Source organism: Meleagris gallopavo, chromosome 1, assembly GCF_000146605.3.
Source record: "Meleagris gallopavo isolate NT-WF06-2002-E0010 breed Aviagen turkey brand Nicholas breeding stock chromosome 1, Turkey_5.1, whole genome shotgun sequence".
In the NCBI taxonomy this organism is placed as follows: Eukaryota; Metazoa; Chordata; class Aves; order Galliformes; family Phasianidae; genus Meleagris; species Meleagris gallopavo.
The window spans coordinates 52,497,013-52,510,911 of NC_015011.2; the positions used below are offsets into that span (position 1 = coordinate 52,497,013).

Sequence of the window (13,899 nt, forward strand, 5' to 3'; positions counted from 1 at the left end):
CTATCTGCCTGGCTAGGAGAACTGATGATCAAAACGTCCTGCCTGCTGGCTGCTCAAGAGGTAACTGATTGCATTGCTTCCACTGATTTGCCATCTCCCTTTTCATCACACAAAGAGAGGGTGAGCAACTCCAAGGATCAGGTTGGAGACTATGAATTAACATGATCTGGAAGAACAGGAGCACATCAAGCAAATTATCCTCTGCTCTTTCTTTTGTTTTACTGCCATTGCTCTGATAACAACTGTCTGCATAACAGGAAGGGCTGGTGGGGGAGGTTGGATTACAAGTGTGACAAGTGCCACTGATGATGTTACAGCCATAGAATCATACAATCATAATAACATGAATTGAAAGAACCCCAAACGTCATCTAGTCCAACTCCCTCACAATGAACCGACATCTATAGCTAGATCAGGTTGCTCAGAACAGTCCCACTCCTGCAACTTACATCTTTAACAGCAGGTGATGGTGAACCTTAGCCCAGCCATCAGTGAGACAGAATCTGTTGTAAGATGGTCACAGGTTTAGCTGCTTTGTGTATGTCTTAATCACCTCTTCCTTTTAAAACCAGGTTCCAAAGGGAGGTGTTAAGCCAAAGAGTACTCAGTGTTGTGAACCTGTGGAAATAAACTATTCAGGTGAATGCTGAGGGAAGTAGGCTTCTCAGCTTCCTCAGAAAGCAATAGCCAGAGGGTTGCTCCAAATACAGTAGTAAGGCAGAGAGCCCCATAGGAGCAGCACACAAAATGATTCATGCTGAATTAACCCAACCTATTCACTCCAAGGAAGACATAACCTTGGATAAGTTCTCGTTCTGCCATGACACCAAATCTCTTATATCGGGGGTTAGCTTTGTCTGGCAAATCTCCACTGTCTTCTGGGGTTTTCCCATGTGACCCAAAGATGGGAAAATGCAGACACAGTGGCTATTCCCACTGAGGAGAATCTCCCTGCTCATCTTGCCCTTATTCACAAGCCCCTGGGCTATGTTTCTGGAGTGGTGGGCTCAGCCCAACGCCATCATCCTTCAGCTTGTGTGCATGCCCCAAGTGAGACCAAAGGGGATAGAAAATGTGTACTGTCACTCTGCACTGGTACAAAAAGGCACCACCTCACAGATGATGTTTGTATTTGCTGATGGAAAACTGAGAGGGAATGTGCTGCAGCTTCTGGTAGGATGGAGCCATGCTCTCCCTCTCACTAGAAACAGCTTTGAGAAAAACAGGTCCAGGATAGGATACGTACTGAAAGCTAGCATTTTTTTGTCTCTTGATTTCTCATGCCTCTTTCCCATCCTTCGGCTCCCTCAAGTCAGCAAAAACATGACCATTTTTGAGTTTGCCTCCAACTTGCAAAGCACAGGTAGCAACAGTGTGAGCTGGAAAAGAAAGAAAAACAAATCTTGGAAAAACTTGGAAATAAATGCTTTGGCAAAATCTTCTTCTCCTCCCTTTCCTCTGCCCCAGAAAGAGAACAATAATAGCATGCTTATTCTTCTGCTCCAAAAGGCTGTGGGGCCTGCAGGTGCAGAGCAGAGGGCTCTCCTACAAAAGGGGAGATGTGCTCACTGTGCCTGGAAAGCACACTTGAGAGATGTGCAACCTACTATAGGAAACGTGCTTTAGCAGGGGGTCAGACTTGATGATCTCCAGAGGTCCGTTCCAGCCTCTATGATTCCATGATTCTTTGAAGCTGTGCACCTGCCATTTGCAACTGCATGTTTCCGGGTAACAGCACCTTCCTCAGGAGATGCACTCAGGGTTCAGCAAAGCAGCATCCCTCTGACACTGCAGAGGAGGCAGCCAGGATGTAGCATTCAGTGCCGGTTGGGTGAGTGCATTGTTTGCCGCTGCCCTCAGAGTCAACAGTGAGGCTCAGAAATGGGCAGAACGCCAGCGTATTCCCAGGGAAGCTGACGTCATTGCCAGCTCTCCAGTGCCAGACACAGTGCTGGAAACCTGAGGTTGCTTTGGCCATTAATTGTCCAGATGATTAATTCATTCAATGATATCATTTTCCTGAGTGGAGGTTACAAGGTTTTGTACTCTAGTAATGAGAGGCGTGATGGGATGCCAAACTTTGCTCTGCGTTGAGGTTAATGCTAATTACAAGAAGCTAGCCACAATATCCTCATCCTTCTTCCCCTGCAAAGAGCATCGTTTTTCTTTGCTCCCCCTTCTTTCTCTTCGTCATTTATTTTTCGTTTAGTTTTGGTGAGACGTATGAGGAATTGCTTTTATGAGATAAGCAGTACTGCAAATTCTATCTAATATACTGTGCTCTTAGCTTTCAGAGTTCCTTCTTAAGAATGTTTGTTGCTTTAATTTCAGCTCTTATTTAGGGCTTTTTCCACCTTGCAAATCTCATTCCATTATCCAAGAACTCCTTGTATTTATGTCATTTATATTGCACAATCTGGCATACATGTATATATATACACACATATATATATGTACATGTATGATCCAACAGGTTTGGATCTCACTGCACAGTGGTTCTTATTCTGTGCTGTGGCTTTCTTCCCTCGAAGGATAATGGTCTGTCTATAGGGGTGTGCTATTGCTTTCTATTCAGCTTGAAAAATCTCCAGAACACTGGGTTTTGTGCTAAACTCTCTAGAATATTTTATTGTTTTCTAAAGTTTTAGGCTAAATATCACTCCTCCACATTAACAGCTAAGTAAATAAGCACAGAATTCCCAGAAGGACAACACGGATTGCTACCTTGATCCAGATACAGCTATTAGCTGATAATGGTGCAGCAACTTGATCTGATAATCTATCATTAGGTGAAATTGTCAACTCCAAATGTCTAAGAAAACACTCCGTGTATTTTCAGAGCCACTGTAAGCCACTGTATTTTCAGAGCTATTTTCAATCAACATCACATCTCTGCCTCCTACATCTCTCCCCCTCATTCACTCCAGTGTTTCTGTTCCCCCCTCCTTCCTCTGTGTTTTCAGCTGGCTTTGGACCCCAGAGGTATACAAAGCCCTTCATCCTAAGTTTTCAAACAGACTCGATAAGATCAAATGGAAACCTTACAGTTTCTGGATAAGCTTGTTATCTATGGGATAAAATGGTTTCCTTTCTCTTGAAGCAGTGGGTAAGCCATGCTGTCTCTCCATTCTGGATAATTTTTCACTTCTTCCCATCTTTCATGGTTTGTTGTGGTATTCTCCTATCTCACTGAAATACTAGAAAATGTCAAGGAATTTTTCTGAAGCACTGACAAACAGTAGAATTCTGATTAGCAATTGTTGCCAGTTTGGCACTTGTATATATTTATAATAGGGTTATCAAGGAAAATTAAGTGATTATGCAGATCTGACAATATCTGTATTAGTGGCTGTCAGGCTCCAGACTCATCTGTTGTCTGTTTAATGAGAAGTAAGCCTACGGTGGCTGCACAGATCAAACACCAGAGCAAGGGTGCAGCGTGACTTGCTGGCATTAGCAGGATACAGTGGCCACAGGACAGGTGGCTCAGGGCATGCACCTACAATTGAGACCCTGCTTTTAAATAATGAGATGGTCTTAGTTTTAGCGAAGTAATACAAGAGTCTGTGATGCGGACTTCCGGGTGGAAATGATCTTTTGTTTGGGTGACAGCATTCTGTTGCAAAGGATTGAATTCTGCATTGCCACTACAACAAGCCAAAGGGGAAGGAAGGATCACTTCCACATAGCGGTTTGTGCACTTGTGGTGGGCTATCATGGGAGGAAACAAAGCATGAGGTGGGAAAGACCCCTTTTTCAGGCTTACTGAAGCTGGGAGTATTGTGCTCAAATCACTTCTGCAAGAGCGGCAGTCATTCTTAAAGGGAAATTCAATTTGCTATAAACTGTCAGGCTGAAATATGAACAAGACAGACAGCTGTTGTACTGTTCGATAATTCATCATGAGGAACCGTGACAGTGGTGTTGCTTTCCTATGGGCCAGATGCAGAAGTCTGAGTTCTTGTAAAAGGGAGGAGAAGTAATGAAGGGCTGGAGAGATGGGGGAAGAGCTGTAGAAAGCGGGGGAGAAGGGGGAGTTGTCTTTTTTTCAAAGAAAAAAACCTGATTTTTATGAAACATTTCAGCTTTGGGCTGATTTATTTCTTGCTCTCAGCAAGAACCACTGCCAGCATTTCTTCACTCTGTACCCTAGCTGGGAAGCTTAGAGAAGCACTGATTTACTTATTTCATCTCACACTCAAGTGAGAGCACATAATAATTCCTTTCAAAGTATTAAACCAATGTCTTCCACAAGGTCTTCATCATTTGAAATAGTTATTTGTTCAACTCCCTCAAGTGTAAAAAGAGGGTTAGCTCAGGCCTTACATTTTTATTTCCAATTTTATTTTAATTGGCAATAGCACAAATGTAGAAGGAAATATGTTTTAATTTGCTAATTCTAGTCCTTTAAAGTCACTAGGCTGCATAAGAAAAGGTTCTAGGAAAGCACTTTTTTGTACAGGTGACAGCTGAAATCAACATTATTCAGAGCAGAATAAGGATTCCACTGACACTTCATTCCCATCCAAGTGAGTAAAGAAAGTCACACTTTACTGGCATCCAGGACACCCAAACCTTGCACAAGGAAACAACCAGAGCTGCTTGCATCATGCTTCCTGGTAGCCAATACAAGATACTTTTATTAAGGAAGGACTGGAAGGTTCTCACCAGCCCTATATGAACTTGGTAAGTAAATGCAAAAATATTTACTATTAGAAAAGCAAAACCAAACACTGCAGAGCATTCAGCTCCAGGTTGAATCAAACCTTAAAAATTTGCCATTTTAAATTTAGTGGCACTCTTTTTTTTTTTTTCCAAAATGTATTATTTTTAATATAGGATATCTTTGCCCTGTGTGGTTGTACACCAAGTAAACCCATCCACTACACCGCTGTCGTCCTCCCCAACTTTCATTTGCTTCTTGCTGGGCTTGCAAGAAGGTTGAGCAGCCGTGTAGCACCTATAGGAAAATGTCAAAGACTTTCTTGGCTCAGAAACACTTTTGCTTGACATTGCAGAGCAAACTGGTAAACACCAGGGGAAGGTGCTGAAAAACAGAGACTCCTTGGAGAAAGAAGTTGAGAAAAGCAGGTGTTTTCTCATTCAGCTTAGCAGCACAGCACAGTAGGGTTTAGCCACAGCTATAGAAAAGTAGGGAAAAAATATGGGAATCTGGGAAAAAGAGTGATCATGTGGGCTTGTAGGTGACAGACTGAACACAATACTGATGCACTCTGCCTACCATAGAATCATAGAATCACAGAACCATTAAGGTTGTAAAGACCTCTAAGATCACCTAGTCCCACCACCAGCCCATCCCCACCATGCCCACTGACCACGTCCCTCAGTGCCACATCCACACGGTTCTGGAACACCTCCAGGGACGGTGACTCCACCACCTCCCTGGGCAGCCTGTGCCACTGCAGCACCTAGGGACTGAGTGCACAATGCACATGGGTAGGGAAATGCACCCAACACCAGGCTGCTTTCTGAAGTGGGTCTCACAAAACCAAAGACCGAAAGACTGATGGGTTAGGAAGCATTTATTCTTTCTTAGCCCTGAAATATTTGGTTTTGCTGCTTAAAGATGAGACTCAGTGTCTGTATTTCCTGTCTGTTTGCTAAAGCATTAGAGCACTTTGGAGAGACGTGTTGGATGAAATACTGCACTCCCTCCAGCAGCTGAAGGCTGCCATATTTTGCTCAATGCATCTATCTAAAATAGGCCGCTGTGTATTTAGCTAATCTTGAAGGCAGGCTTTCTTGCTTCAACAGCCTCATGAAGCTCCTTTTAACAGCAGAGAGAGGAGTAAGCGAGGCATAGTGTGCTGTTTTATAATAAAACCAAAAGAGACTGTTAGGAATTAGCATGGTGGTTACCCTGTCTTATTCTTGGCAACTTTAACAATACAACAGAGCCTTTCAGCCATGGTTTCCTCTTCTAGTCACTATGGGAGTGATAGTTTCATGTATGAGAGTTTCTTTTCTTGAAAGCATTCACTGCTCCAGCTCCACAGAAACATGAGGCATAGCAGGGAAGGGTGCCTATCAAGACCTCAAGCTGACAGCCCCTATTAATGCACAGGGAGATTTTTCCAGGAAGATCCTTCGATGTCTCAAACTGTTGGTCACAGGTCATAGACCTCGGTCTTTTCATGTCGTACCTCTGCCTTGAAAGAAAGCGTCAGTTCTTGTGCTGAGCCCTGCAGTCAGATGGCATCGCTATCGTCCCCTCCCTTGGAGCAGCCCATAGAATGAGCAGGATGGTGCTTTTGATTATCCTCAGTGTTGACACATCTTCTGAAGTCACCAGACGGCACCACCCGAACAAGTGATGCCAGCCATGCAAGAGCATCTGCCCTTCACTGTGGTCAGAAGGGGAGAGGGATCAGATCTGAGCCTAAAACATTTAGTGACTTCATTGAGAATCCTGTTCAAGCTGATGGGAAATTTGCCTCAGCTGGAAGGGAAAGAATGGACCAAATGCTTGCTGAGATATTTTTTGGTTAAGTAAGTAGCACTGCAAGTTTTCATCTACTCTCTGTTCTGCTAATTTACACAAAATGTTTGAATTTAGTAAGTATTCCAAGAAAAGCAAAGATGTAATCAGACAAATATATAAGACACAAGCTTCTGCATTGCTGTGGCATTTCATCTGTCAGATAGAAAATGTTTGCAGTCAGATTTGGTAGTCTGAGATGAATAATTATGATAAAATACTGTAACTTGTGATATCCAAACCTCAGAGTTCCCCCTCAGCGCCACTGTAAGGATCCAATACGTTTTCAGTGCAACATCTCTCCACTGAAAAACCACAACCCATCAGCTGTGGAGGCAGGCTGTAGTAATGCCATATTTGAAAATTTGTTTAGAAAACAAAGCTCAGGAATGAATGGAACATTTGATGCTCTACTTACATATTGTAAGAAAATTTGAAATATTTCTTGTGCTGTTTTGGAGAAAAAATTCTTTTGAATATTTCCTTAAAACAAGCCATCTGGTTTTCAGCCTACTATGGATAATACAGGAATTTTCAACCATGCCATTCTTAGTCCAGCTTCATATTCTTCCCATACAACATTGGCTGAAAAGTCCTCTGTGCTTCCATTTGGAAGAACAAATACCTTCAGCTCTGCCTCTTTCTCTTCCTGTGATTGCTGTGATCTGAGAACCCCTAGATAGTTTAAACTAGGGTTTAATCTGTAGAGACATCTATAACTGGAACCTTCTTCAGAACTGCCTACACCTTGGACTAATAGAAGTAATACTTGGTTGCAACACTGTAAGACTAGTATACTTTCTCAGAGTACAGTGGGTGTTGAAAAGCGAAAAGACTCTACGAGTTCACCATAGTTGTCTAACCTTCTAAGGGTACATTTTTGTGCTTAGTGATAGAGCATTGACGGCAGTGGGTAGGTAATAAAATCTTTGCTTTTTTTGAAGGAGACTACAGCACATGACCATTTCATGGAATGGGCATTGCTAACAGTTGGGGGGAAGGTGGAAGAGCTGTCAGCAGGAAGATCTGTGAGTCTATAAAGAGCACATGGGAAGTACAAAATACAGTCAGGTGTCCATATTAGCTAATAGCAAGTTCTGCACTTCCTCTTGGCAATAAGCAGTTATTATACTTACTAAGTGGGAATACTGAGTTACTAAATAGGTTTCCCATCAATTTTTCCTAGCCAGAAAGTTTCTGTTACTGCTTCATTAGTAGTAAAGAGCATCAGGCAGGTGCTGTGGTTGCACTGCAGTGTGAACAAAGGCAATAGTTTGATTGAAGTCTGCAGTCTTATTGCCTCTTGCTAACAAAAAAAGCTTGGTGGGCCACGGACAGCAACAACACCAGGGGTTGGACTGTGCATGAGGTTCAGTGATGAAAATTCCAGAAAAGTGATTGAGTCACCACCACTAGAGGTATTCAAGAAATATGTGGATATGGCATTAGGGGCATGGTGGGGATGAGTTGATGGTCAGACTAGATGATTTTAGTCCTCTTTTACAACCTTAAAGATTCTATGGTTCTATGAAATGGCAGAGGGAAGGCAGGGCCATGGCTGAAAAGCCCTCTGCCATCTCCTGCAATGCTTGGCAGTGTTCCTTGTTCAACCTTCAGAGTAGCTAAGCTGAGGAAACAACTCAGGAAGGGATCGCTGCCAGGCACTGACTGGCCTTGCAGATGATGCACAGACAGCAGCTGCTACCCAAAGTCTATCTGACCAGGACACAGCTGCTGCCTTGCAGTATGAAGAACTGAGCTCTTCTGAGTGACTCAAGCAATGTTTTTGCATTATTTTACAATCAGATTACATATTGCCTGCTGAAATTTGGGGAGCGTTACAGTCAGACAAAATGCTGTCTTCTTCACTTGAGCTTTTAGAGAGATGTTGTTACTTTGCTTTTGCTGCAGTTGAGGTGGTTTAGGCTCAGGACTGGTTTAGACCAAAGTGATGAATGGTTACAAACCAGACATGGAGTTGGTTTATGAATAAGAAGTTATAAACTCATGGCAGGGATTGATGGGAGAAACTACACACACTGTGCTAAGTGGGAGGCCAAGCTGAATGATCTTTGTCTTCAAATCTGAATGATTTTTTACAAGTACTCTACAGTGTAATTGAAGAGATCCAGAGCAATTATCCTCTTTCAGGAGTGAGTTACTAATGATGGGGAGCTGAAGTAAAAAAAGGAAGTATGCTATTAAGCTCATAATAGTGAAGGGGTTTTATGTATTTGGTATCATGCAATGTGCATAATTATTAATGCTCACATAGCCCTCTCTTTGGCTTCACATGGGGATTCTCATGTAAAATGAATCATAGAATCAGTCATAGAATCACTAACATTGGAAAAGACCTCTAAAATCTTCCAGTCCAAATATCATCCCATCCCCACCATGCCCACTAACCATGTCCTTCAGTGCCACATTCACATGGTTTTTGAACACCTGAGGGGACATGGACTCTACCACTTCCCTGGGCAGCCTTTGCCACTGCAGCACCACTCTTTCAGAATAGAAATGATTCCTAATATCCAACCTGAACCTCCTCTGGCACAAGTTGAAGCCATTATCAATTGGTTTAACCAGAGTTCTTCCTGCAGCTCCTAAGGAAAAGTATGTGGTTGTACAGGACCTATCACCAACTTGTGAGGATGGTTTTCATTTTCATGGAGTTTAGTGATGGTACCAGGTTTACATAATCCCAGTGCTCACGGCATCATGTTTGGATACTGCGTTTGTGTTGGACCTAAGAGAGGAAAGGAGACAGAGAAACTTGTGTCTAACCTGGTTTATTTATAAAAGGTTACTCATACACCACTTTCTTACACAATTAACCTCATCTGAGTATACAAAGTTTTTGCATTGATTGGCTCTGAAACTGAGCTCCAGTTACCTTAGCTCTCTGTTGAGCTAAGAACTCTATAATATTCTTCCATGGTAAAAAGTATTAGAGTTTTCAGTTTTCAAGTAGAGTGCATTTAAAACAGCTGCCATACTTGCTTTGTGTATTATAGAACACCTCTGTAATCTGTATTTATATCATTGTGCAACTCAGGTTCTCTCATACCTAAGCCATTTTAACATTTGCATGCTTTATTTTCTTTTTAACAAGGAATGCCGTTACACAGTCAGGCATACAAATACACAAAGCTTATTAGTGATCTGCTGAAAGCCAGAAAGTAAGTCCATAGCAAAAAAAAAAAGAAAAGAAACAGAAAATGAACCAGTGCTTTTTTTTTTCTGCAAAAGCTGTAATATTGGTTTTCCTTTCATCCTGCAGTCCTGAAACAGAGAAGGATATTTTGTATGCTTTAACATGCTATACTGTTGCGGGTTGGAAGATGAGGTCTGCACTACACCTATGGAAAAGGCTGTATATGCCTGTGTAAGCATGAGCAGATTTTGACTGATTGTCCTAGTCGGGGGAAGCTGGGCTCCAGGAGTGTGTAGCTCTGTGCAAAGCTGCGGGGATGAAGCGTACTTCCCCAGCCTGCTGCAGTCAGCACCCTGCCATTTGTGCCAGCCACCCAATGCTTGATGCTAAGAAGTTGTGCCCCAGGTTTTGTTTGGTTGTTTGTCTTTTTAGCCTGCCCTGTGATGGTGTAGGGGTGACAATGCAATGCAGCTGTTGCAGGGCGGTCATTTGCAAAAGGCAAGCTTTTGAAACAGCAATCTTTGTGAATCTAGGCTCAGGTACTCCTCCTGGGGAGAGCCGAGAATGAACCATCAGAGCAGAACAGCTCTCCAGCTCTCTCTCAGGGCGTTACGGAGTTTGTTTTGGATCTTATAGTATACTTTTGGACACATCTTTTTTTCTGCAAATATATATCCACAGTTAAAACAGCTTTAATCAGTACGGTATAGTCACATGCTACTGCATTGCTCATCTCTTATTAAGTACGTAGAATCATAGAATCACTTGAGCTGGAAGGGAACCTGAAAGGCCAGCTAGCCCAACTCCCCTGTGATGAACAGGGACACCCACAGCTAGATCAGAGTGCTCAGAGCCCCTCCAGCCTAACCTTGGATGTCTCCAACATCCAAGCAACAGGACACCCACCGCCTCTGGTTCCAGTGCCTCCTCATCCTATAATCATAAGTAAATAGCTATGTTACTGGACCATCAACCAAGTCAGGACACTAATACAGAAGGTGAGTTTGCAGAATGGCCCTCAGATAACTTCTGTCAGATAATAGCAGATGTTTTCACTTCAGTGCTCCCTGCCTTTAAAAGCTCTGGTGGTCAGATTCTTAAATAGTGCTGGCCAGTTTTGTTAACCTAAAATCTCTGTAATTCAGCTAACTGATCAGCAGGGGAATCAGAGCTCTTGGCTGGTGGAAGCTCCTCATGCTTGATTTGTTGGTGCAGCAGGTGGACATTCAAACTGAGCCATACAGTATCTCTGCATTTAAAAAATTCCTAAATGAGGAAATCAAGGCAGTGATGTCAAGTGACCTTTCCCCAGCTGATGGCAGAGGATGCTATTAAAATCATGCTGTGCTTTATTTCCACTTCTGTGCCCAGCCCACTCACCTACTGTCTCAGGACGTTTTGTGGGTGCAGAATCTGTTCCAGTTCCCACACTAATGCATCATATTGCTTTTTGTTTAAACATGGTTCTCAGAGTTCGGAGCCAATTACGAAGGGCTCCTATACTGTTCAGCATGAATTCAAAATCTGGACGGATAATCAAACAGGAACCAGGAGAGAAGACATCTTGATACCAAGGAAGCTGGGTGAAATGATTTAGCATTATGTTTTAAAAGCCATTTTCTAATTATTGTAGTAAACCTCTTTCTATTGTAGTAAACCTCTTTCTGAATACATCATGCCTAACTTCATAAATGGCACTCCAAAGCTGACTAGATGCTTTACCACGAACTTGGAGCACCTGTCCCTGACTGTCCCAAACAGGATCCTTGCTGGCACCATGAATATATCTGCCTTGCAACTCCACCCTCCATCAGGATAGAGCAGGATCTCATGGATGTTTGCGAGCTGGAAAGCAGCTGCTGGCTGGGGAGCAGACTGGAGTTATTAATCCAGGTCTGAGTAAGGAGGTTGTCACCCTTGCAGGGGTGTGAAGTTTGTGGGTATGCACTAAAAAGGATATACTTACACAAACCCACACAGCTTTTCAAGTGTCCCCATGTGATCGGTAGTAATCACATGAAAAAGTGAAGAAAACATCTCCTGGAAGCACTCAGCACGATTTGAGTTGGTTATTACAGAGCCTGAGTCAGATGCAGCCAACTGGTCTCCCACAGTAATCCAGAAGCTCTACCAATCCCTACTTTCTCTGCCTCTTTGGGGGGATAGTCTAGGCAGCCAATTTCCTGCCATTTCTGCATCTCATGGGTGGATTTGGCAAGAAGCTAGCTTACAGTTGTGCCAGAAATCTTCCCCAGAGGGCAGTAAAACACTGCCTTTCTCTCCCATCCTTAAATCAGCTAATTTTTTTTTTTTTTGTATTAAGTGCTGCTGCTTGAGATGGGCAAATATACTTGGAAAGGAAATGAGGATCTTGCCACACAAAGGCAGTTTGTAAGTTTTTTATCTCTAGGACATTACTCGTATCATCAGGTCAAGTGCATCTCAAGTATCAAAAAGGGTTCCCATTCATGTGGGAGGAATATGGAAAACTGTGGTGTGGTGATGTCTGTAATGATCGGGGTAGAAAAAGGGTGAATGCAAATGGCAACAAAGCTTAGAAGGACTATACTTGTAGTAGTGATGATTTAGAAAACTTCAGATGTTTGAAGAGAAGAGACTTTGACCTTCCAAGGCATAAAATATTCTGGGGGAAAAAAACATGTATTTTTTAGAACAGAATAAAAAATAATGGATTTTCTTGGCATTCTAAAATAAGTTAGAAGTATTGATGCCAGAATTGTAGAGTTGAGTTTGAAGATAAGTTACTTGAAAATATGCTATTAATTTTAAAATTGCTTCAGATATTAAAAATCATGCTTTTTTATTTATTAAAAATATGCTTTGCATATTATTATCTTGCAGTGAACTGTTTCTTCCCTTTCACATCCTGAAGCTTTTTTTCTCCAAGATACCAAGTTAGCTCTATAGTAGCTAAATACTTTGTTTACCTGCATTTTGAATAAACAATAGAATGAGGCAGAACTGAAACGCTCTGGAAAGAAAATGATGTAGGAATGAGGAAGCGTGGGTGATCATTACCAAGACTGGAGCCCCATTAGCTCTGGGAAGATTGCTTCAGTTTCCTCTGAGAATCTGTGAGCTGTCAGTCCCTTAGGCACCTTCTATCTAGACTAACTCTAATGCATATTGGCAGGCCCTACATATTAAATACATCCAGCTTCTTGATTTTATTCAGATCAGCACTCTTCAAAGCAGCGCGTCTCTCAGCTGAAGGAAATCCCTGCTCTACTAATGGCACGTCTGATGCCGCTTTCACTCTTCTCACCATGAAATCAGGACTTGTATGGCTACTGCGGGAAACTTGGACACACGCAACATGAGCTGTGGTCACATCATGACTGGAAAGGAAAAAGATGGGCAACACAGCCATGCTTGCTTCCTCCTCACAGTTCTGTCCACTTAATATACAGACCTATAAATTCTTCAGTTTGTACTGCTGCCTCCTGTTTTTCTTTAATACAATCATGAGAAGCCCCTTTGGCACGCATGCAAGCACTAGGTTGATGGAGTGTCACTGTTGCTCAGGTTGGGAATGGCCGTAATACCCCAGGGAAATGAGAAATTGAGGCAATATGCCAGTTCAACTGGCTTTCAGACGTAGATGGCTTGGTCACATTCAAGAATTAGCAACAGATTTCTTCACCCCATCCTGCCTATACCCCCCAGCTGGATCTGGCTTTGCTGATAAGCAAGTCTTGATATTGAATGGAATCAGGGTGCAACAGCCTTCTGAAGCACATTGACAAGGGGATATTACCACTGCAACAAGACCAGGGGCTGTTAGCTGCCAACCGGATTTCCATGCTAAGAATGAAATGAGGAAGTAATGTATTGTTTCCAATAAGTTGCAAATCAGCATTTTAGTTCTTGTAAGCATTAAAACCATAGTGTATTATCTTAATATTCAGGTTTATTTTTCACTAGAAAATTTTCTACTTTGTTATTCATGGCTTTAACCATCTTCCTTAGCAATCTACTTAAATGTCTGACAATCTTACAATGACATTTTGCTATTTTAAAATCCTTTTAGCGTTTCTTTTCTTGCCTAACATTACGACATAACAGGGAAAAGAGGAGAAAAGGCGAATTCTTTTCTGAGCTGGGTGTAGACCTTGGGAAATGGTTTCATTTGTACTCTGATGTCTACATAGTATACGTATTATCTTCAGGCCCAGACAAAGCACATCCTCTATGGTGAAACTGCTATACAGAAAGCACTGAC

At 42.4% G+C, this 13,899-nt stretch overlaps 1 long non-coding RNA gene across 1 annotated transcript; it reads left to right on the forward strand.

Annotated features, from left to right (window-relative positions):
- Positions 1-203: 203 nt before the first annotated feature.
- Positions 204-13,535, forward strand: LOC109367699. Its single transcript, XR_002115028.2, has 3 exons — positions 204-463; positions 4,463-4,686; positions 12,853-13,535. It is a non-coding gene; the product is annotated as an uncharacterized LOC109367699 (long non-coding RNA).
- The last annotated feature ends 364 nt before the right edge of the window (positions 13,536-13,899 follow it).